Source organism: Larus michahellis, chromosome 12, assembly GCF_964199755.1.
Source record: "Larus michahellis chromosome 12, bLarMic1.1, whole genome shotgun sequence".
NCBI classification, from domain to species: Eukaryota; Metazoa; Chordata; class Aves; order Charadriiformes; family Laridae; genus Larus; species Larus michahellis.
Window position 1 is genome coordinate 4371643 of NC_133907.1, and position 21330 is coordinate 4392972.

At 46.8% G+C, this 21330-nt stretch overlaps 1 long non-coding RNA gene across 1 annotated transcript; it reads left to right on the forward strand.

Moving 5' to 3' along the window:
• Nucleotides 1-5614: 5614 nt before the first annotated feature.
• Nucleotides 5615-19134, forward strand: LOC141750197 (uncharacterized). The gene is made up of 4 exons (XR_012589604.1): nucleotides 5615-5746; nucleotides 12924-13253; nucleotides 16277-16409; nucleotides 18269-19134. It is a non-coding gene; the product is annotated as an uncharacterized LOC141750197 (long non-coding RNA).
• The last annotated feature ends 2196 nt before the right edge of the window (nucleotides 19135-21330 follow it).

Genomic DNA, 21330 nt, shown 5'->3' on the forward strand with positions numbered 1-21330 from the left:
GGCTGCAGCGACTACGGCACGGACCGCAGTCAGCAAAAAAGCACGGCAGGGAGTCAGTAGCAATGCCTGGACAGTAATGACCATTTTCTCGATAATCTCAGTAACGCACGGCAAGTTTACAGCATACCTTGCCTTTTCCAACCTTTCAAGTCCTTAAGGCCAAAAGAAACCGCTACATTTTCTCAGCGAGTTCCCCCTTCAGAGTTATTTTTGTGCTGAGCCCAAGAACTTGCGATGGATAAAAGCACCTCCAGAAAGGCAGTCAGCCTTAACTCAGAATTATCAAGAGGTAAAGAAACTCGCCGCTCCCCTTGGCAGAGTGCTCCAGTGGTTAAACCTCTTGCTATTCAAAATGTTTGCCTTATTTCTAATTTGAACTCATCCGCATTTTGCATCCAGAAGTTGGTCCTAAGCCCCACTCTGCCATGTTATACAGCTACCTACTCCTGTGAAACGTTATTCAGGCACCACAATCAAATCCTTTTCATAAGCTAAAGGCAAAGGGCACTTTCACCTCTCATTGCACAAAGACACCAGACCAGTTACTGGAAATGCTCCTCCGGCCACGGCAGCTCACGATGATGGAGCCTTGGGAATTTCTGCAATGAACTTTCTTGCTCAGATCCCTCAGCCCTTCATGAAATTCACCAAATAAACTCAGGTTCTCTTTCAAACCACCATTGACACAATGGGCATTTCAGCAGTCAGCCCCAAGATGGTTTTCTCCAGACAGAATTAGGCTCAGTTCATTTATCTACAAAAAAAACCCCTTAAAAACCCTTTTCCCAAACTTTTTCAGGCAAGCAATCAGACTGCATTTTTTTCACCCATTTAAATCCAGCCTCAGAAGTCAGATGTGCCATTCCCGTGCTGTTCATCCCCTTTGACCTCCTCTGTAATGCCAGAATTAGATGTGTGTGTGTCAACCCGAGCTGCTGATTCCTCCTGCCTCCCTCAAAAACATCTGCAACGGAGTGAGCGGGTTTCTATGGAAGCCGTGGCTCCCATACAAGGCAACCGTTCCCCGGCCAGAGAAGGACAGCTGGAAAGGCTTGACCAAGTAAGAGATTTACTTGGCTGCGCATCATTTAATTCTCTACAACGAGGCGGGGGAGGGGGGTGCAGGGGGAAGGCAAAATACAATCTGGTCACCTAAAAAAGTGAAATATCATGGTGTGTTGCTTGTTTCCAAAGGGCGCTAGAGTTTCTGCAAATGTCAGGCTCACCCCCAGACAAGTAGGGAAGAAACTCTATCCGGTGGTTAAGTTAAATATCCTCCCTTCTCCCACTCACTTCAGAGGGAAGAGTGCCTTGGATGGCTAAGTTCCTCCACCAAATCTGCAGGTGTTTGCTTCATGGGTGGTACCCTACCCTTATGGCAAGCCTGCACGGTTGAGATTAGATATTAGGAAAAATTTTCACACTGAAACGGTTATCAAGCATTGGAACAGGCTGCCCAGGGAAGTGGTGGAATCGCCATCCCTGGAGGTATTTAAAAGCCGGGTAGACATGGTGCTGAGGGACATGGGTTAGTGGTGGGTTTTGTCCGTGTTGATGGTTGGACACGATGATGTGAAAGGTCCCTTCCAACTAGACAATTCTATGATTCTGTGGCTCCTCGGCAGCAAGACCGAGCATCAGCTGGCCGGCAGCGAGCAGGACCCCGGGGAAGGGAACCTCAGGTCACTCTGCAAGTCCCTGTGCAGACCTGGCCTTGGAGTGTTTTGAAAGAGAAAGGCGATTGCACATGTCAGGCAGATTAGAAGGTGATAGACAGATGGACAGGCAGGCAGGCTGCCTTTTAAATAGTCTTCATATTTTTCCCATGACATCTGTCTGCAAGAGTTTAAATTATGATTCTTACTTACAGCTTTGAAAGGATTTAAAATGCTTAAATCCCTGTTAAAAACTAAACTACCAAAGCTTGGCTGGATACTACATTTTTTAATCCACAATGAAAGCAATGTGCTGCATTTTAAGGGCTGCAGAGCTCTCATGGAAATACCCTGCAAACACTGAGCTCCTCCTAACGATCAACCTGCTATAAAAGCGGTTTGGTGCCAGATTCGGATCCTGGCTGCATCACAGCTGTGCTGAAGTGAGTCCACCGAAACTCCCCCTCCTTCTGGGTGAGGGATCAGAGTCTGGACGTGCAGTTTCTCCTGTTTCCAGACACTGCACAAGCATTAACTCTGGTGGAGAGGGCCCAGATGCTGGCAGAAATCATTGAGCTGCCTCTCACCCCAGTGAGTGCAGGCAGAGAGAAGCATGTCCCAGAGCTAAATGCTCTCAGCAGGACACACTGCTGCTGCCGCCCCGCAAGCAGAACAGCCATACATCCTACGTGTTCTGTTTCCCCTACACTTAACAGGGGCAGCATGGGGCTCCCGCAGCACCTGGCAGCCTACTAACATGGCCAAGCACTGTTGGGATGCTCTCCAGATGCAGCTGGGTCCAGGTGGTCTCCATCTGCGCAGGAAGCAGGATGGTCTGGAGAGGGTCCTCAGCTCCCAGAGCTGGAGTAGCCCTGCCAGTCCCTCCATGCCCACACACCAGGGGACACTGCGGGCGAGCCAGGTTCCCCAGGGTATCACCAGCCCAGCCCTTTGGAAAAGCCCATTTGTAGCATCAACCACAGATGATAAAGTCCCAGGGGAGAAACCCAAACAAGACAGTCGGTTTAACTTCCACCTTCCCATGCTGAGCACAGCCCACTGTCTGCAGGAACTACCCTGCTCACAGGCAAGCCCCAAATTTCCCAGCTTCTGGACAAAAACTGAAGCACGGCCAGAGCACGAGCACACACGATACCACAGCAGGTCTGAGAGCATCACCCTGCCCATCGTCCCCACTTGCACCATGGGAGAGGAAGCTCCATTCTGGTTTATCTAAAACTGTTGCGCTCTGATGGAGAATTACAGAGATGGATCTACCTAGGAGGGTGGAAAAAGGGACCGGGGTCCACCCCTGCCAGCGGCAGTGCCCTGTGCGATACAGGGGGACACCCTCGCCACGGGGACTTCCCCTCTGGAGGAACACGATCGCTGTCAGATGCAGTGCCTGTTCCCCATCCAGCCTGCAGCTGGATCTCATTGCCAGGGAAAGGCTTCTGACTTCTGACTATTTTGTTTATTCTGCTAAAGACCATAATCATTCTGCTAATTGTTTGGGTTTGTTTGGGTTTTTTTTTTAAGCACGCTCTTATTTTTGTGAGCCCATGTGCTGCGCTCCCTCTGCTGGCAGGCTCACTTGGGCTGGAGGAGAGGCTGCTGGGCAAGGGGAAAACCAAACCGCTGCTCTGACTGACAGCAAAAACTCACACCATAAACCCTTCCCAGGCCCTGGCTTTGCTGAATCTGAGTGTTAAGACCTGAGAGTCACAGTATTCTGACAGCTTTATTCCTTACGGCCTGGCTATGCTGAGTCTTGTCAACAAAAAGAAATGGATGGTGTGGTAAAATCCAAGTAATCTTTGCTTTAGATGGAGCAGCTCTGACCCTTGAAAGTCATGTCCACAGCAAAGAGACCGGTTTGTGTTGCTGATGATGGTTTTGAGCTGTGGTGTTCAAAGGAAGACCCTCAGCATGAGTAACTACACCCATGAGAAATGGTGAGCAAAAACATGAAAGCAGATCTTGAAAATCTTGATTGTAGAGAACCTCCATAAGGGCAGGAAGCATCTCCCAAGGAGAAGGACGGGGATGCTTCAAAAGCCCTGTGCCCTGGAACACGTTTCACAGCAGAATTTCAATGGCGAGTTCTCCGACTTCAGGTTGCATTTTTGTTTCCTGCATGTGACAGACAGCCATTAAACACGCCACGACGCAGCACAGACGGCTCATCGCCGCTATAAGCAGCGGCTGTGACACGCCTCGCACTTCTCTGCCCCATCACACACGGCACAAGTGCTGCGAATTCTTAATCCAGCACCACGACTCACGTCCGTCTCGGCAGCAGCTTGAAGCATGGGAAGTGTTAGAAACCCTGACAGCGGATTGATGGATATTTGGGGGTGGGAGCAGGACCTGAGGGCAAAATTCTTCCCCGGGATTCAATCAGCCATAGGCTCCCATCATTTTGCTATCCTAAAAATGGCCCCACAGCACCCCGTTTTCCGGTGGGGTCCTGATTTTCTTTGATTCTTGAGTGAATCCCAGTGCAAGAAAATCCCTTAAGCTTCAGAGAGCGTTTCTCATACACAGAAGCGCTACCGAGAGCCCCACAGCCGCCTCCCTGTTCTGGAAAGGCAGTGAATGGGATTAAGCCCAGGGTTTTGCAGCATTTACGGTGCTCCTCTCATCATCGGAGGCACAGAGAAATCTTCTGGTGGACATTAGCAGAAGCTAGTGGCCAAGTCATTAACCTCAGAGTAGGGGAGTTTTTCATCAACCCTATTCAGTAGGAAAGTTAGGAAATGGTAAGGGCACTCTTAAAATCAGACAAATAAAAGGCAAGACATCCCCCCATATAGATACTTTCTTGCTAAAACGATTAATAAACATTGCACATTGCGTCAATCTTTGAAGGTCAAAGCAATCTTTTTCCCTAGTGGAAGCTCTTAAAAGAGTTTTTTTGAACTGCATTTTATTCCTAAATGTGTTTCTTTAATGAGTGCAATTTTACATCTGCTCAGGTAAAACGGGTTGTTGTACATTCGCTTTCTTCAATGGTTTTATTATACCTATTTGGCTGATGATGCCCAGCCAAAAGAAATGAAAGGAGCTGGGAAACAAAAATGGAGTTCCCGAAAGTGCTTGTCTTCATAATAAAATAAAAAAAACCCAGGCACATGAAGCAGTGTGCTTCAGTACGCGTTTACTGAGATTTCACTGTACGCCTTTTCCCAATATAAAAAAGCACTTAACTAACATAAAAAAAAACCTTAATTCTTCTGCTAGACAAGCCATTTGCTTCCAACTCTTAATATACAAAGGAAAAACAAGATGGCTGTGAACTGCCCACAGGGGCACAAAGGCTGCCTGACACAGACACAGACTCCAGAGCCTCTTAACAAAGGTAGCCCATGGCTGGGACATGGAGCAGGGAGTAAAGAACACTAAATACAGCCCAGGCCTGCGAGCAGGAGCCGCTAGTGGAAACCTCTCTAAAAAACTCCAGCACACAGTAAATTAAATCACGCAAAGCGGCTCGTATCTCTGCTGGCGATGAGAGGGAGGCGGAGAGAGTGATAGACGAGAAAAATTCAAATGAGTTTGCCCCTGAAAATAACGATAATTATGAAATATTATTGCTGCAAAGTGCCAAGGGAGGCCCGACAAGAGCAGGGCCTCCATGCTGAGGCCTGCACAGCGCAGAGGGGCAGCCTGCCATGCTCAAGCCCAAAATGTTCATTAATATTATTATGAGGATGATGACAAAGGCTCCAGGGGAGCTCGAGGGACCAGCCTTGGGGGCTGTGCGGTATGCTGGCAGAGCAGGCGCCACAAACGGACGACCCAGGCCTCGCCCCGCCGCCATTTCCCCCCCCCTCCCCGGCCGCCATTTCCCCCGGGCCCCTAGCAACCGCCCCCTTAGCAACGCCGAGCCACGCCCCCTCCCGCCCAGGCCACGCCCCTTCCGTATAACCACGCCCTTCGGATACGCCCCTCCGCCTGGCGGCGTCGCTCTCCCACCTCCCGGCTGGGGCCCGGCCGGTGTCACGTGACCGCGTCGCCTGGCAGCGCCGTCGCCATGGCAACGGCCGTACACAGGCCGCGGCCCGTCGCGCCGGCGGGAAGGGCGACGGGTAAGAGCCGTCCGTCGGGGACAGGGAGGGGGACACCGACACCCCCAGCCGGCCTTGGAGGACCGGCCGGCGGGACAAGAGGTCACCGTGAGGGGCGTAGAGCCGGCCCTCTGCCGCCCCCGAGGCCTTGAGGCCTCCTTGCACTGCCCTGAAGCAATAGCATGGGAGAGTGGGGAGGGTTGAGAGAAAACCCTGACAGAAAATAATCATTTTGGGGCCAGGGGCTGCCGGGCCCTAGGCTGCCGAGAGCCGCGGTGCAGCAGCCAGGAAGGCGCTAGTGCTGTTGCAGTGTCTAGACCTCAAAGGAAACCCCAAATCTGTGTGTGGGGAAGGCAGGGCGTGGGGAGCCACGGCGGCCCGGGCCGCACCGTGCCAGCTGACACAGGTCTCAGACAGAGCTGCCACCCTGGGGTGGGCAGGTGTGGTGAGGAGGGGTGTCCAGGTATGCTGCTAACGAGGCGACAGGTTCCATCCCCGAAAAGGAGCTTCCTTTTTGTCTCTTTTTACATAAATGTATCATCTATATAATGGTGGGCAACAGCTTCTGTAGTTACGCAGCGTTTCAGCCCAATGCTGGTAGCGGAAAGATGTCCCTGGGATGCCTTTTCCCAGGACACTGGACTTTGCGATGTCAGGATTCAAAAGGTAATTCCCCAACGCTTTTAAACCAGGCTGTGTTCCTCAATCTGTGATTTCTCCCGAGCCTTGCTGGGGAAAAAGATCATTTTAAAAATATATATGTATTTCAGGCCTATTTCTTCAGTGTTCATGGGAAATTGCACTCATGGTTTTTGAACCCAAATGCCTGCTCTTGATGTTGTTCTCAAGGAGAGTTAGCATCGTCTGAGTCAACAGAAGGGCCCGTGATGTTGCCTGTGGTTGGCTCTAGCAATGTGTTAGTTACAAAGGTTTTCTAGAGAGCTTTGCTTGGTTTGTTTTGGTTTTTTTTGAGTCTTATGTTTTATTTAGGAGACATACTTCCTATAAAGGATTCTTGAAATAGAAGGGGCTTTTTGCTGTCAAGAGCAACATCACAAAAACTGGATATCTACAGCTCTCTTCTCATACCCTATTCCCTTTGTATTATTGGTAATTACGTAATGTTAAAAGAACCTTAAGAAGAAGATGTAGGAACACACAATCTCTGCTCCTAAAACCTACTGTTCTGAGTTACAGAAACAACAGAGTGAGTGACAGGTGGCAAATCACAGGCCGGGGAGAATCTTTAATTCTATCAGTTTAATGAGTTCTTTCCTTATCAGCGTCAGCCCTTGTCCAGATCTGCTAAGTGGCTTCTCTTGGAGATCAAATGACTATGAATTAGTGTGTGGCAGCTCCTTTTGTTACACAACTGACCAGATTTTTGACAGTTCAATCTCTGAGGAGCTGTGCTGTTTCCAAAGTGTGGCTGCTAAAGCAAGCATGCAGATAGCAATTGAGCTCTTCTGAAAATCAAGCCTTGTGTGGGGCCAGATTGTGAGGCCACAGGGCCTCCACCCACTCAGGCAATGCCCAGGGCCTCACAGGGTCCAAGACGTTTTCACCCTGAGACTTCCCCAGGTTGAAAATCCAGCTGTGGGAGCCAAGGCAGCCACAATACTTACGTTGGGAGTTTACGTGTTCAGATTGAGCTTGTGTGACTGCAACCACACTGAAGCAGCAGCGATCCAGACTGTCTTGGGACGTATTTTGCACTGCCCTAGGAAATGCGATACAGTGTTTTGGGGGAAATCCACCTTTCTTTCATTTGCAAAAGTGTTTTCCATCTGGGAAGGCAGTGCACTGAAGCAATCCAGGCTCTCCACTCTTCTGCCCAGGGAATGGAACTAGCTCAGGAAAGGCATCTGTGGGGATAACCTCAGCCTCAGGTCTTCCTGTTCTAGGGCTCTTCGATAACTTTTAGAGTGCTGTAGAACAAGGACCTCGCTTGTCTCATTTCTACCATCATGAAAACCAATGTTGTTTTACCTTGGACCACATGAATAGCGGGGGCTGACCTCTTGATAAACTGGATAAGCGCTAAACCTCAGTGTGCAACCATTTATAGAGCTTTAACCCACATGAAGGCCACTTCCATCAGCAAAGAGAAACCTTGAAACTAAAAAGCCAAACTGCAGGTGGGCCTTGTTTATTAGGCAAAGGTACATTTTTTTCAGCAGATTTGAAATTGAGTTGTATTTTATAAATTGCCATTTTAAATTGTGACTATATTTATTCCTATTTGTCTTGTCCATAATATTTTCTTAGTGATGAAAAAGCTGTTTCTTGCTTCACTACAGAAGTCAGGAAATAAAGCCACGTTTTGCACGGAAGACAAAGGCTCACAGCACATTTCACGTGCATGGGGACAGGTGGGGCAGATGCCACTGATCTTTTGATCATTGAACGAGGGATCTCTTGAGCCACATAGCTGAGGGGGGGTGTCCCTTCTAAGACTCATCCCTCTGATGCTTAGGTGACACTTAGCAGGAAAATGTATTTCGGTTTTGTAGCAGGAGTTGACGGCATTGATGCATTGCTGTGTTTGGGACTCAGGACACATGAACAGGCAGCTAGATCTGCACTGGCTCTGATTAAATTAAGTACTGTGGAGTCAGTCTCCTGAATTTCAGTTTGTGAGGAACAAATAGCACAGAGGTGAAAGCCTGCATTTTGTTACAGGCTCGCCAATACAACATTTTAATGAAGCATTTAGGAGCAAGCCTTGTGAATAACTATTTTACTCTGAGTTTGGATTTATTTAACGGCTCTGATTGATAGAATTTGAAGATTTTTTGGCTTCGTGTGGCTACTGACCTGAATTTAACTGCTTAAAAGCTATAGATTAGCTGAAAATAAACTGAGCTACATTTCGTATACAGTAAAAGAGGCACGATCATAGACTGCATACAGAAATACACAGGCACCTTCACTGAAAGTTTGCCAAATATATATGTATAAATACACACACAAATGTGTACACAAATTCTGTAGGTGCATCCGTATGAATTATTTGTGTGCATAGTTATTTTTAAGTGTATTCAAAACTGTAGCAAATGACTAACTAGAACTGAAACTGTTTTCATTTGCAGTTACAGTAGGTGCACCCGCTATCACAGCGATCACGCAAGGCTCTGCACATGCAGCCTTCTTAGAAACCGCCTCATGCAGCTTCTGTTGAGGCAAAGAGGTATTGTACTGGTGCCTTTGAACCTGTACACCACATCAAGAGTGAGAAGAAAAATAACACACCAAGGACCTCAATAAACATGGATTATCTTGTTTACTGTAACTGCTTAAAAATGGCAAAGGCAGCCTTGAATTCTGCAGAAGTCAAGTACTTTGCCCTGTTTCTATAATAAGGCCGCCTCGTGCCTTGCCCGCTCCCCACATGATGTGTCGTGGGTCAAACAGGACTCAGAGTAGGTGGGGCCTTCACCAGGCAGCTCGGTAAGGCTTCAAAAGTTTCGGTTCCTGAACAGGTTTTGTAACACCACCACCCTGAAGCAAGAGCTTAGGAGACAGTTTGGCCGTGTTTAGTCATGAGCCACCGAGGCTTCAAATAGAGCTCCCTGAGTTGCTCATTGTAGCGTGCGCTGCTCCTCTGGCAGCAGAGGCAGAGAAAGCAGAAGCAGTTCATGGTATATTAAACCGGTAGAAAGACGTACGCTTCGATATGTCTGGCATCCCACTTGCAGAGTCCAATGTCATCCTTAAAACCACTTCCTCCTTCTCATCAGCAGCATCCTGTGTGATTTCCTGCATTGTTTTGTAAGAGCAGTACAAATGAAAGGATTCCTCATTTATAGAAAGCCATTTTCTGTCTTTAGCAGCTTTTCTTTTAAATCTGCTTACAAACCCCCTCTTTAAAATAATTTTTCTGACAGGTTTTCTTTTTTCTTTGTTTTTTTTTTTCCTTTTTTTTTCCTTCTTTTTTTTTTCCCTGGAATTCAGAGTATTTCTCCCTACAGTCAAAATCCTTTTCCTGGATTTTTGTTGCTTTGTTTTGTTGTTTTGTGTTTGCCTTTTTTTAAAATACAGTTATTGTTAACACAGAAACCCCAAAATTTACTATTTCTGTTACAAAATATGTTTTCTGAGATACAGCACAGCAAATTTTTTATTGCATGCACAAGAGCCAATTTTTCACTGAAATCACTTACTGATCTTAATAACTACAAACATCTTGGGCTTTATTTCAAAAAGAAATTAATTTCCTTTCCATCCTCATCCAAAATCCACTGTGAAGAGCAGAGTAATTTGCATGCACCATGCACCATTCCTACTATTGTTAGGATATCACACCCTCCCACAGGCACGTAAAGCTGCTTACTCAATGCTTAAATCCAAACTTTAATACTACTTTGATGGGTCCTAAATTGAGGTAAGTTGGCATCTTCTGGCAGCTCCTGAAACTGAGCTTTGCCAGAAATTTAACCTCCTTTACACTCAATTAGATTCTTTTAGTCTCACTAAAACTGACACCCACCTTCTATTGTGTGTTATAAACCCTCCAAACACCCTAAACTTTGTATTAATATGCAAATTAAATCAATTTACCTTCCTGCTAGTCATGTTCACCTGAGTACAGATCAATCTAAGGAGAAGTCAGCTGAGGCAAAGGCAGACTGCTGAGACTCCACCATATCCCTCTGCTCCGAACACGTTATTCTCTGTGTCTTGTTGGCTTGTCTGCTTTGAGTCAAACCAATTTACTCGATCTCTTGTTATTAAGCACACTGCCAATGAAATAAACCCGAGGATCTGTCTAGCAGAGGCAAAGTCGAAGGCTTGTTAGCACTGTGGGGACCAAGCGCATTTGTTGCTCCTGACCAACAGCATTTCCTGTGATAAGAATAGTTTCTGGTTACCACAGGCTGTCACATATTTATGCACAAATTCCAGTTTCTGAGAACTAAACGAGTATGCCTTGGGCTGCCCTTCGTGTGAAACTTGACAGGTTTGGTTCACACGGCTTGGTGAAAAACAATCTCAGCTTCCGTTGCTCGTCCATGGGTTTGGACTCCTTCTCCACAGACCTTTCGGCTCCGGAAGGCACCTTGCCACATTTCAGCCATAATATCTGTATTTAATCCACCATTAGTATAATTTTGACCTGCAGCCATTAGCTGCCTTGTGTTAATCTGCAGTCAGCTATGTTTTACACTGAGAGCTGAAACCAGCAGCTAGACTTCAGGTTTTATTCTAGAATACCGGTATGACTCCAAGAAACCCGTTTCGGTAGCAACAAGCTAAATTCAACAGTAGTTTCTGTTTTACACAGACTGTTTTCAGAAGTTGTTGACCTAACCCCGTCTGTCTGGGCTTTTCTGTCATGACGACATCCTAAATGTGAGACCCCTGTGTTTGTGTGGCCATCCTTTATTCGAGAGCTGTGGTTTCTCAACATCGGGATTCTGGCCCGTGCTCCCCAGCTGCCATGCTACAGGTACACGTCAGCAGCAGCAGGCGAGGAGCGTAAGAATTCTCCGAGTCCCAATTTTAATATGGATGCCAATGTTTGCAGTCTTTAGTCAGCTAATTACTCTTTGTGGCCTCAGTAAAATTAGGATTGTGCTACTTGGGATCTTCCCAGGCCTCTTTTAAGGATCAGTTGGTCAATGTACGTGGAAGGTTAGAATATATATGATGCTTTTTGAACAACAGATGTATTCGGATTTCTTGATTGCCCAAGTATTTAGTGGCTTGTGGCTTGTATGTTCTCCATCACCTTCAACCGGAAGTAATCAGCACACGCAAGGCAGTATCTAGCATCTTTGCGCTTTTAATACTTGGCAAGGTCGTGTCAGCCTTTTGTGGCTTTGACTCATGCCCTCAGCTCACGCTGCAGCTGGGACGGCCACTGGTGACCTCGGCGTTTGGACTGAGATTGAACCGCAGTTCCAGGAACGCTGCCTAGCCCAGCTTCCCTGCTGATGTGAACTGGGGTTGCTCCAGCTCCGCAGTGGAGCTGCGCTGACTTACTCTGGCCAGTGCCTGGCCGCTTGGTTCCTTCCTTGGATTTCAGTTTCTTTTAGGTCACAGACTGCCTTGGGATTGAGGAGGGCCATGAATCTCTCAAGATGCACTTGACAAGCTGACATGGCCCAAGCTACTAAAACAAAACACAAGCCATGGCAGACTTTCCCTGTGATCCTTGAACATTTGCAATCTTCCTGTTTTATTGTGCAGGTGAAATTATCGGTGAAATTATTCCCTGTTAAATTGTGTTTCTGCTGCGGATATTCTGCTTCCATCCAGAGTCGGCTTTTCTCAGAACTTGAAAACATCATTCTTTAGTGAACTGAATTGGACTTTGAATCTCATGAAGTGGCGGGGACTAAGTACACTGTGTTTGTAATGCCCCATCTGTCTTCTATGAAGCTGTACAGAGCACAGCCAGAGGATCTTTGGGCTCATCTAAAAACATTACACTCGAATGAAACCTGAACTAAAAATAGTAATTACTGGAAAACGAAGGGGACAACCTGACCCCACGGTTGGCAGTATTAGTACAACAGCAGTGATATGTAATTGCCTGCATATTTCCAAACTACGCTTGAGAACAGCTTCCAGTAGCTTCCAAGTAGAGATGCACACACAGCTCTGGCAGATGGTTTCTCCTTACAGAAGAGGGGGCTCCTTGGACTATCCAGGCCCCATCCCAAATACAGACCAGGCTGTTTGGCATATTGCAGCTCAACTACCTGCAAAAGTTCTCAAGTGGCCCAGACCTGAATCTTTTCCCTGACAGCAGAGGATTTGAACAAAACAGTGAACCTCTAAATAACCTTGATAAAATAAGACTGGGTCATGATGCCCTATGCAGTGGTAGAAATCCCAGTGTTAGGTCAGGGTCCTGTATTATTAGGCAGGGAACAGATGTCCTGCAATCAGTGTGGAGAAAACAGGCATAGTATGAGAAATGACAAAGATTTGATCTTGCTAGAGTTACAGGATGGGTCAGCAAGCTGCACATCTTCTGAGCCTAAAAGCAATACTTTTTTTCACTGTCCATAATAAAGAAACTATTGGTACTGTAATTTAGTACTAATGTCAGTGAAATCTCTTCTAGCCACTCACTTGGCCAGATGGCCTTTATATTTTTTCCTGTAAAGTATACCAGATAACTCAAGAAACCTCTGTCTTCATACACGAATATAATTCTCCTGTCGTCTTCTTTTTTTCCCCCCTTTAGGTTGCTTTCCAATTCTCAGCTGAAATAAAAATGAATTCAAGACAGAGAGATTCACACACACAGAGGACTATTCCCAAACCAAAAGCATCCCTCCATCTAACACAGCCTGAGAGAGGGCAAGGTATGTGGTATTTGCTGAGCCCGCTGCTGAGAAAATGAAAACCATGCTGGCCTCCCACATCTTCATGATGGATAACAGTTTACTTTCAAAGAAGCCAAGCCTAGCATAGACAACGAGCAAAAGAAAGAGGCCAGGGTCTTCAGCCTGCTCAGAGCTGCAGAAGCCTGCAATCGCCTTGAAAGCTGAGACTCCGCTGTCAGGAGCTGGGGGTAAGTTAGCCACCAGAGGGGATCTCAGCGGGGATCAGGCCGTAGCAGTGAGGGACAGGGCTAATGAACGCAGTGTATCAGACTTGTTCAGCCTATCCTCAAATGTCACTTTTCAAATATTCTCTCTATGATTAGAACCATAATGGAGATGAGCATATGGAAGAATCATAAAGGAAATGCAGAAATAAAAAGTAAATTTTTTTTCCTCCATGTGTTCAAGTTTCTCCAATGCTTTTCATCGGGGGCACCCTCTAATCTGTGCTGTGAATTGGCATTAAACTAAGGGAAAGCATTTCAACAATTATTATAGATGTTTGCATGTGGCAAAGTTCTCTTGCCTTACATTAGAGAAGTCATGATATTTGAAATGGACGTTTGTACCACAATTCCATGGTCCTTTATACCAGGTTTGAGCACTACTGGATCATTTAGCAGGACAAATTCAATCCAGATCATGCCTGGGCACACAATTATGTTTCTGTTGAATTAGCCAGAGTACATAATATGGCGTTTATGCTGGCTTTATGCCGGGAGCAGGAAGAAAGACAATATCTAATCTGGCATAAAGCCTACCAATACAGACTTAATGTCATAACTTTTTGAACAATTTTGAATGGGATCAGTGCTTTGGGTTGTGTGGTCTAGCATTTTGTATCTAGGAGCCCTAGAGCCCGATTTCCTGTATCACCAACCTATGACCATTTTTGCAATGTTTAAAGGGTTTGTTTCCCATAAAATTTTTCTTGTTATGCCTCCAAACGTAAGCCCCTTGACCCATTTGAGTTACTTGTTGTACTATATGTAACATATTCAGGATCAGCTTTTCGCTGTTGCTCGCATGGTCCTGCAGAATTGTATGTGCATGTAATTGTGTGTAAATTTTGTAATACAAATATCACAGTTGTTTGTTCGACTGGACCAATGGATGCACGCTAGCTGTCATTTGCTTGCGCAGTTACTATACTGTTGCCCACGCAGCCATGGGAACTGTCAGCGCCGATCTCTCAATCCATCTTTCTAACGGCCATTAGTGGCGTCTGATTTCTGAAGGGACCTATCTTCTGCATTTCTCCATAGTACAGAAGCCGGGCTGGAAAAGACTATGCTTGTTCTCATTCACAGAAGGTGCTGTTTTCTAAGAAAACCGACAGAGTGCCAGGCTGTCATTCACTGAGGAACTTAGAAGAATCTACCCTCTGAGCTGTTTTACCTGCTGACACTTCTCATCCAGCCAGTTTTAGCAAAGTAATCCTTCTAATTTACAGCTACAGGCTGGAGTTTCTCTGTGTAGTCTTTGGAAGAAAACCCATTCTGGAAAAGTTGCTTATTTTAGAAGCCGCAGCCTCAAGAAAGATATTTTTCCCTAATCCCAAACTAAATGATATCATACTTGGCTAGTGCTGTAACCATGGTACTGAAGTTATTTATGACTCTGAAATTAATGCTATAGTTAGCAACACTGGAACAGGGTTTCTTCTATGCTACTGTCCAACTGCCTGCCTCCCCCCGCCCAAGGCTATACTGGAAAGCAAGACAGAGTGTCTCCAGAGGGTCTTTAATTTGCAGTAAACAATGTCAGCCTTTGCTGATTTCCAAAACTTGGCAACACGCAAGTGGATATGCACAAAGATGCATCTTCTAAGCAAAACAAAGCACTTGGCTGTGTTTTTATTGATCTTATTTTGTTAGGAGATTTATTTGTTTTTGTTTATTTTAATTCTTAAAGTAAATGTTAATTTCCGTGAAAGGACCTGGAACTGCAGTGTGCAGAGCCAGGACGGGCAGGAGGAGGGAGAGCTCGGTTGTACACTGCTCATCAGCTCCAGCATTAGGGAATCACCGCAAGGGCAGAGGGGAGAGGTCAGCTTTTACACCTGGGACACTCTGCAAAAGTCAGCTCATAGAAGTGGATCGCCTGTGCATAAAAGGTATCTGGGAACCAGACCAACATTATTGCAGTCTCATCCCTCTGCAACGATCCCAGAGAAGGCTGGGAAGAATCCAGAAAAGTAGAGAACAGAAGAAACACAAAAAACACACAGTGCTGAATCCCTCCTGGTCAAAGATCAGGTGGCTCCCTGCTTCCACGCTGCAGATCACTGGGGGAAAAGCTCACGGCTGCATCCTGAGGCTCAGACGGCGGCCTGAGGCACCTCTCTGCCCTTCCAGGGGACTCGCGCCAGCAGCAGTAGCTTCTGCGTGCCTTACGTGGCAGATCACCTCTCGAGTTAGGAAATGAAAAGAAGACTGCAATTAAAACATTGCAAATAATAGAAAAATAAAGGGTGAAACACAAAAAGAAGAAAACAGAGGAGAAAGGAGAGCCAGGCAGAGAGCGCCAAGTAGTGTGAAGAAGTGATGGGATACTGTGCTGGGATGCAAAAGTACATGGGCAGCCCATCCGCTGATCCACGACTAAGGGCAGTTTGAGTGAATTTGGGTAGCTCATGTCGCGAAGGAGGCAAGCCTGGCTCCATCCTCAGTGCCTGCTCTCAGGTAGCACACTGATAGCAGATACAGCATAGCATTTTTGGTTGCTTATGCTGCTACCAGGCTTCCATTTGATATAACACTCTGACTTCAAGTCAGTCCTGCTACCTGCATTAACCTTTTAATGCCCGCCTCTGAACACCAGTCGACACAGCAGTCGAATTGTGCTCACCCCAAGAATAATGAGGAGCCAAATCCCTACTCCTGGCTTTAGGGCTTTTCAGGTACTCTGGCCTTAGGCCCAATCTGATTTACAGCTAAAGTTGATGGAAGAAACTCTCAATGCCTTCACTGAGAGGTAGATAAGGCATTCAGCGGGAGATAAGGCATTTACTGGGGGAGAATGCAGCATTTATTTGGGGTTTCAGTTTTATTTTGGTTTACAGTCTAAACTTCTAATTCCCAGAGCCACAATTCTCCCATTGCCTTCGTGGGATTTATATTGGAGTCACTTGACCGGGTTTTGCTATGTCTAACATGATTGCCTTCTTTATTTTTTTTGCTTTTCTAATTTTTTCTTCTTTTGACCACAGGCGAAGGAAATAAATCATCTGATATCCTGCCAGCAAACTGCTATAGGCACTTTGAGACTGGAGGGGTTTCTCCTGCCCCAAAAGAGTATGAAAAAAAAAAAAAAAAGAGGCTGATGACTTGGACAGGGTTCAGGTATGTTTGTGCACATACCAGCAGTTAAACTGATTTCTTCTACTATCTTATCTGTCCATTTCTGGTTTTAAAGGGGAGGAAGTTTGGCAGGCAAGTTACTCTTGGAATGCACTCAGTAAACCATGGGCAAGAGAAGTGAAGAGCATAAATAGAAATAACCATAGGTACAGCAGCTGGGAGCCTGACTGCTGGCTTCTATTCCTAGCTTTACCCATGACTCACTTGCTGACCTTAGAAAGCCACTTCACCTCTCCCTGCTCCAGCTTTCTCACAGGCAAAATCACCCATTTCACTGGTCACCCCAGGCAGAGAGACCCTGTGTCCCCCAGCTCGGAGGAAAAGCCTCATCCTGCTCCCTCTGCCTGCCTCCCGCCATCCCACCGCGCAGGATCAGGGCATTGCAGACGTGGCGCCTCTCTCCTTGAGAGGAGCTGGCAACTTTAACCGAGTGCATTTTGTGAAGCTTTTTGAGATCCTTCAAGGAAAGGAAAAGCACTATAACAAAATGTTGCTAATTATAGCGTGACAGCATGCAACGCATTCCTGCTCTGGACAGAACTCTGCTATCAGCCAACTTAATTATACCCTACCTTTGCCCAGTTCCCTCCCTATTAATTGTGGCCAAAGCACTGAGCAAAGCCAATTTGCTGCTTGCTTTCCATTTCTCCTTATTCAAGACCAAATCCTTGACAGCGACAGCTAGACCGTGAGACTGTTAGGCTGGGCTGGGTTTGCCCCCCTGCCTGTGCTCCCCACCTGCCCTCCCCCAGCAGCTGTAAACATGTCTCTCCACTTTATCCTGCCAGCCTGGAGCAGATTCCTGGGATGTTAATGCCAGATACAGCCCTGGCCTTGGCCGAGCAGTCCCCTGGCTGGAGCAGGATGGAGCTGCACTACTGTGCTGGGAACATGCAAACACCCTGGAAAGGGCCACTGGAAAAGCAAACCCCGTTTTTGCAGGAAAAGCTTGTTACTGGTGCTTGGGAGCCTCCTGCACGGGTCAAAGGGGTGTCCCTCCACACATCCCAACCCCGAGGATCTAGCCACGGTGCAGTGCAGGGAGGGGCGAAGGCTTGGTACTAGCAGCGAACAGGAAAACTGCAGTAAAAGCCACAGAGCCCACGTACACTGTTAGCCCGTCTGCACGCATCAAGGCCAGCAGCGGCACAAAGGCATCCTGGATCAATCTAATTTCTGTAGAAAAACAGGAAACTGCCCCTCCCTTCGCCAAAACAGAGGAAGAGCTGCATGGCCTATATCTGTGTCACCGAGAAAAGGGGCAGGGGAGGGAGCAAAGGGCTCCCTTCATCTCATCCGGGAGCGTGTCAGAAAGAGGATGCCTCAGTCAATTTGTTCTAGGGATACTTTTAAGTCTGTGCCCAGCACAGGTCTTGGAAAACAGAAAGTGAGAAGATCTGTGCTCCAACAGGGCTCAGACCTCTCCTAACATCAGCAGGAGAAGCAGGTGGGGGTTTTGCTACAAGCAGCGGGGCAGGGGTGCCTCCCCCCGACACCCCGGGCTGCAGGGATTTCATATGGGGCCTCCGTTTGAAATTCGGCGTGGGCCCATGGCAGCCGAACCCTAGCGCTAGCTGATGGTCGTTCAGTGACCTGGAGGAAATGAATCCTCACACACGAGCCTGCCAGCCCTCCCCTCCTCCTCCACCAGTCACAGCAGGGAAAGCCAAGATTGATTCAAGACTGAGAAAAAATAAACCTTTTCCCTTCAGAAACAGTGCCTCCCGCACTGGACCGAGCATTTTAAGGCAGGGGTGAGTTTCTTATTTGTGACACTTCTGTAATGAAAAACATCTTAAGAGTTCAGCGATGTCAAATAATATCTTTCCTCTGTCCCACAGCCATTACAGAAAGAAGAGAGGAAAGTAAGAAAACATCTATATTCCTTTTTGTCTTTATTCCCCTGGACTGCGGTGAATCCACCGCTGACAGCTGTAACTTGGGAACTAGCATCTAAGCCAACATGTCCTCAGTGCACAGCACCCTGCTCTCCTTTACTCCATCATCTCACATCGCTTTGGTGTTACAGAGGAGTCACGTAAAGGCAATACTAGAAGATGAGAGAGGTGGAAAATTAATTAGAAGACGCTGAAACTTTGAGGAACTCTCTAGAATAATTGAAGACAGCTGATGGATTGGGACGAGGGACCAGGAATAGCCAGATTTTTCAGCTACTGAGTTAAAAAAAATGTTTCCAAACCTGTGCAACAGCTTCAGCTGTAGTAGATGGGCCTTCAGTGCTTGCAGTGTGGAAGAGCCAAAGGAACGGGCAGGTTGGCCACACAAGCTAGCCCAGGATCTCTTACTAATATAAATTCTGCGACTTGATTGTGTTTGCTCTGGAATTGCATGCACATAAGTCAAGCCATAATCAAAGCTTTACCCATTTCGGTACCACCTGATCAATCAGAAATAGGGATTATATGGCGTTAAACCAAAAATCGCATACAAAAATCATTGTTCTGCATATAGAAGTTGTTCTCAGCTTAGCATCTAAGTGAGAAACCTCAAAACCATGAGCAGTTTTTCCTGACAGTGAGTCCTGGACCTTGCTATGTTAAAACAGAAATACCAGAATGATATTTCTTCACACAGTCATAACCATCATTTTCTTTGTCTGCTGTCTTGTAGCCAGCAGGTCGTGTACGCTTGTGTTTAGATGTGTCCACAGAGGAATCTAACCTGCAAATAAAGAACTGCAACAGAAGTTGTGGTTTTGTTATTACTGCTCAAGACTGAGATTGTGTGAGAAAAACACTTTCCAGTTCAGATGGAGGAAATGGAAAGCACAAAGATTCATTACTTTGCTATTCAACAGAGCAGAATTTCTAATGAATCATGTCTACCAAACAATTTAGAGATGAGGAAGTGATGGAGAGATGCTTTTCATGCAAGTAGAATAAAAATCAGAGAATATAGTTCTCAGGCTAGATTACGCAACCAAGAATATCGTTACCTTCCCCTCTTGTGCAAAGTATGTTCTTCTCATTATAGACACTTGACCTTGACTTCTCAAACCTTCCCCTCAAATTCACTCTTCCCATCTCTAATCATCTACATCACCTTTCCCCTGCAGCCAAAGAGCGGCGAATTTCCACTAGTTCTCCATAATACCAGCAGGAGCTCTTCCACCTGTCTGCGGACTTTGTGCAGAGCCCAGACCAAACCGTGCCTGTTTTCACAGGTGGAGGGTCTGCAAAGTGTCTTTCAACTCCTCCTACATTTTAAAACGTCAGAGATGCTTTTGAACTATCACAGCAGATAGAGGTTGGAACAGACTGGATTTGGTCCAGTTTTTCGCACTGTCCATCTTGTGATCGAGGAAAGGGCACAGCTGTCCAGATCTCCTCTGCCTGCTTTGGTTTCAGCCGAAAGTAACCAGAAGAGTCCAGCCACCTCAGTTTTGTCCTTATTGTCACCGCTTCCTGACTTTTTTCTGATGTGCTTCATAACAACTGTTCAGCCATCTCTCAAACAGTGCTCAGAGTTTGAGGGAAAGTCTGTAGATCATTGACGAAAACCATAGTGGTAACATGAATTAGTGCCCCCAGGGCCCTGTCAGCTTCTACCACCCGGCACCCGAATTATCAGAGCTGATAATACGCAGTGATTCCTTCAAGGAGGACATTGCTACAATACCAAAGGTAGGGTTTGGGGCTGCGGTGGCCGTGCTGCTCTTTGTCCCATCCTGGAACACCAGCACTAGCCCTTTTGGCTAAGACTTCTGCTAAGCTCCTTCTCCCTGCCCGCCCCCTCCCAACTTGGCATTAAAAAAACAAACAAACAAACAGCTCTGTGCGCTGCAGAATTGGCGGAGTCTGGCTTTCAACAGGCTGCCGTCTCTCGGGGGACTGACCTGGGTGCCTGAGAGGGCACAAATTCTGACTGAAGCTTTTCCCACGGTTTGGGCGTCAGTCAAATGCCAGCTCCGTGCAGATTCTCTAGTGTCTAATAAGGTCTGACAACATGTGTTGGTCTTTCTCACAGTTGCAGCCCTGGCAGGGTCATTCTTTACCCAGTTGCTTGTAAATGCAGGAACTGAGATTTATACCTCTGTCAGTTTTGGATAAAACTGGCCAAAGGGTTAAAAAGTTTTTCAAGAGAAGAATTTGGAAGAATACGAGTGTGCTGATATACAATGTGATTGCACAAGCTCTGTTACATTAGGAAATCAAAATAATCGACCCTTTTCCCCCTAAATGTGATAGAATTTGTACTTGTGTTCCTCTTGGTAGTGCAAAAGCCCCTTTTAAACTTTGCTCTACAACTTGCAGAGAGCCACACTTCAGAACTTCAAATTCTTGCTTTATCTTCAAGCTTGAGTACAGGAGAGACAATTTTTACACTTCAGGCCCCTGTGGGAAAAACGTGACCCCATCCAGAATGACTCTTAAGTCAGCACGTGAGCAAGCAGTCATGGGGAGCCATGGAGATACGCAGGTTTGCGGCACACCTGAGGCAGAGATCAGTATGGGAAATGCGGCTCTGACGTTCCCTGGGCCTTAAGAGAGTAAAGAGGCTATAAAGGGTGCCCATGTCTTTCCCAAAAGGGAATAAATTAGCTGTGGTGGGACTGCACGGCCCAAACCAGGTATTCTACAAAGACAGCTCTGCACTGAGACACAGGGGGTGGATTTTTTGCCCCGGAGCAGGGCTGGTCTCCAGGGCAGCTCTGCCTCCTGCCCCAACACGTGCCAGCACTTTGCAGACACGGCCCTCGGCAGACAGGAGGTGCATATTCAGGGACAGGACGAACACAACCTTTACAATCTCAGCTCTGACAAGCGTTTCCTGTGGGGTGACAGACGAGAGTTGCTTCTCCTGTAACCCCCACTTGGGCTGTAGCAGCTCAAGTACTGTCGCTTCCTCAGGGCTCCAGTCCCAGGTGCGTCTTTTTTTGCCA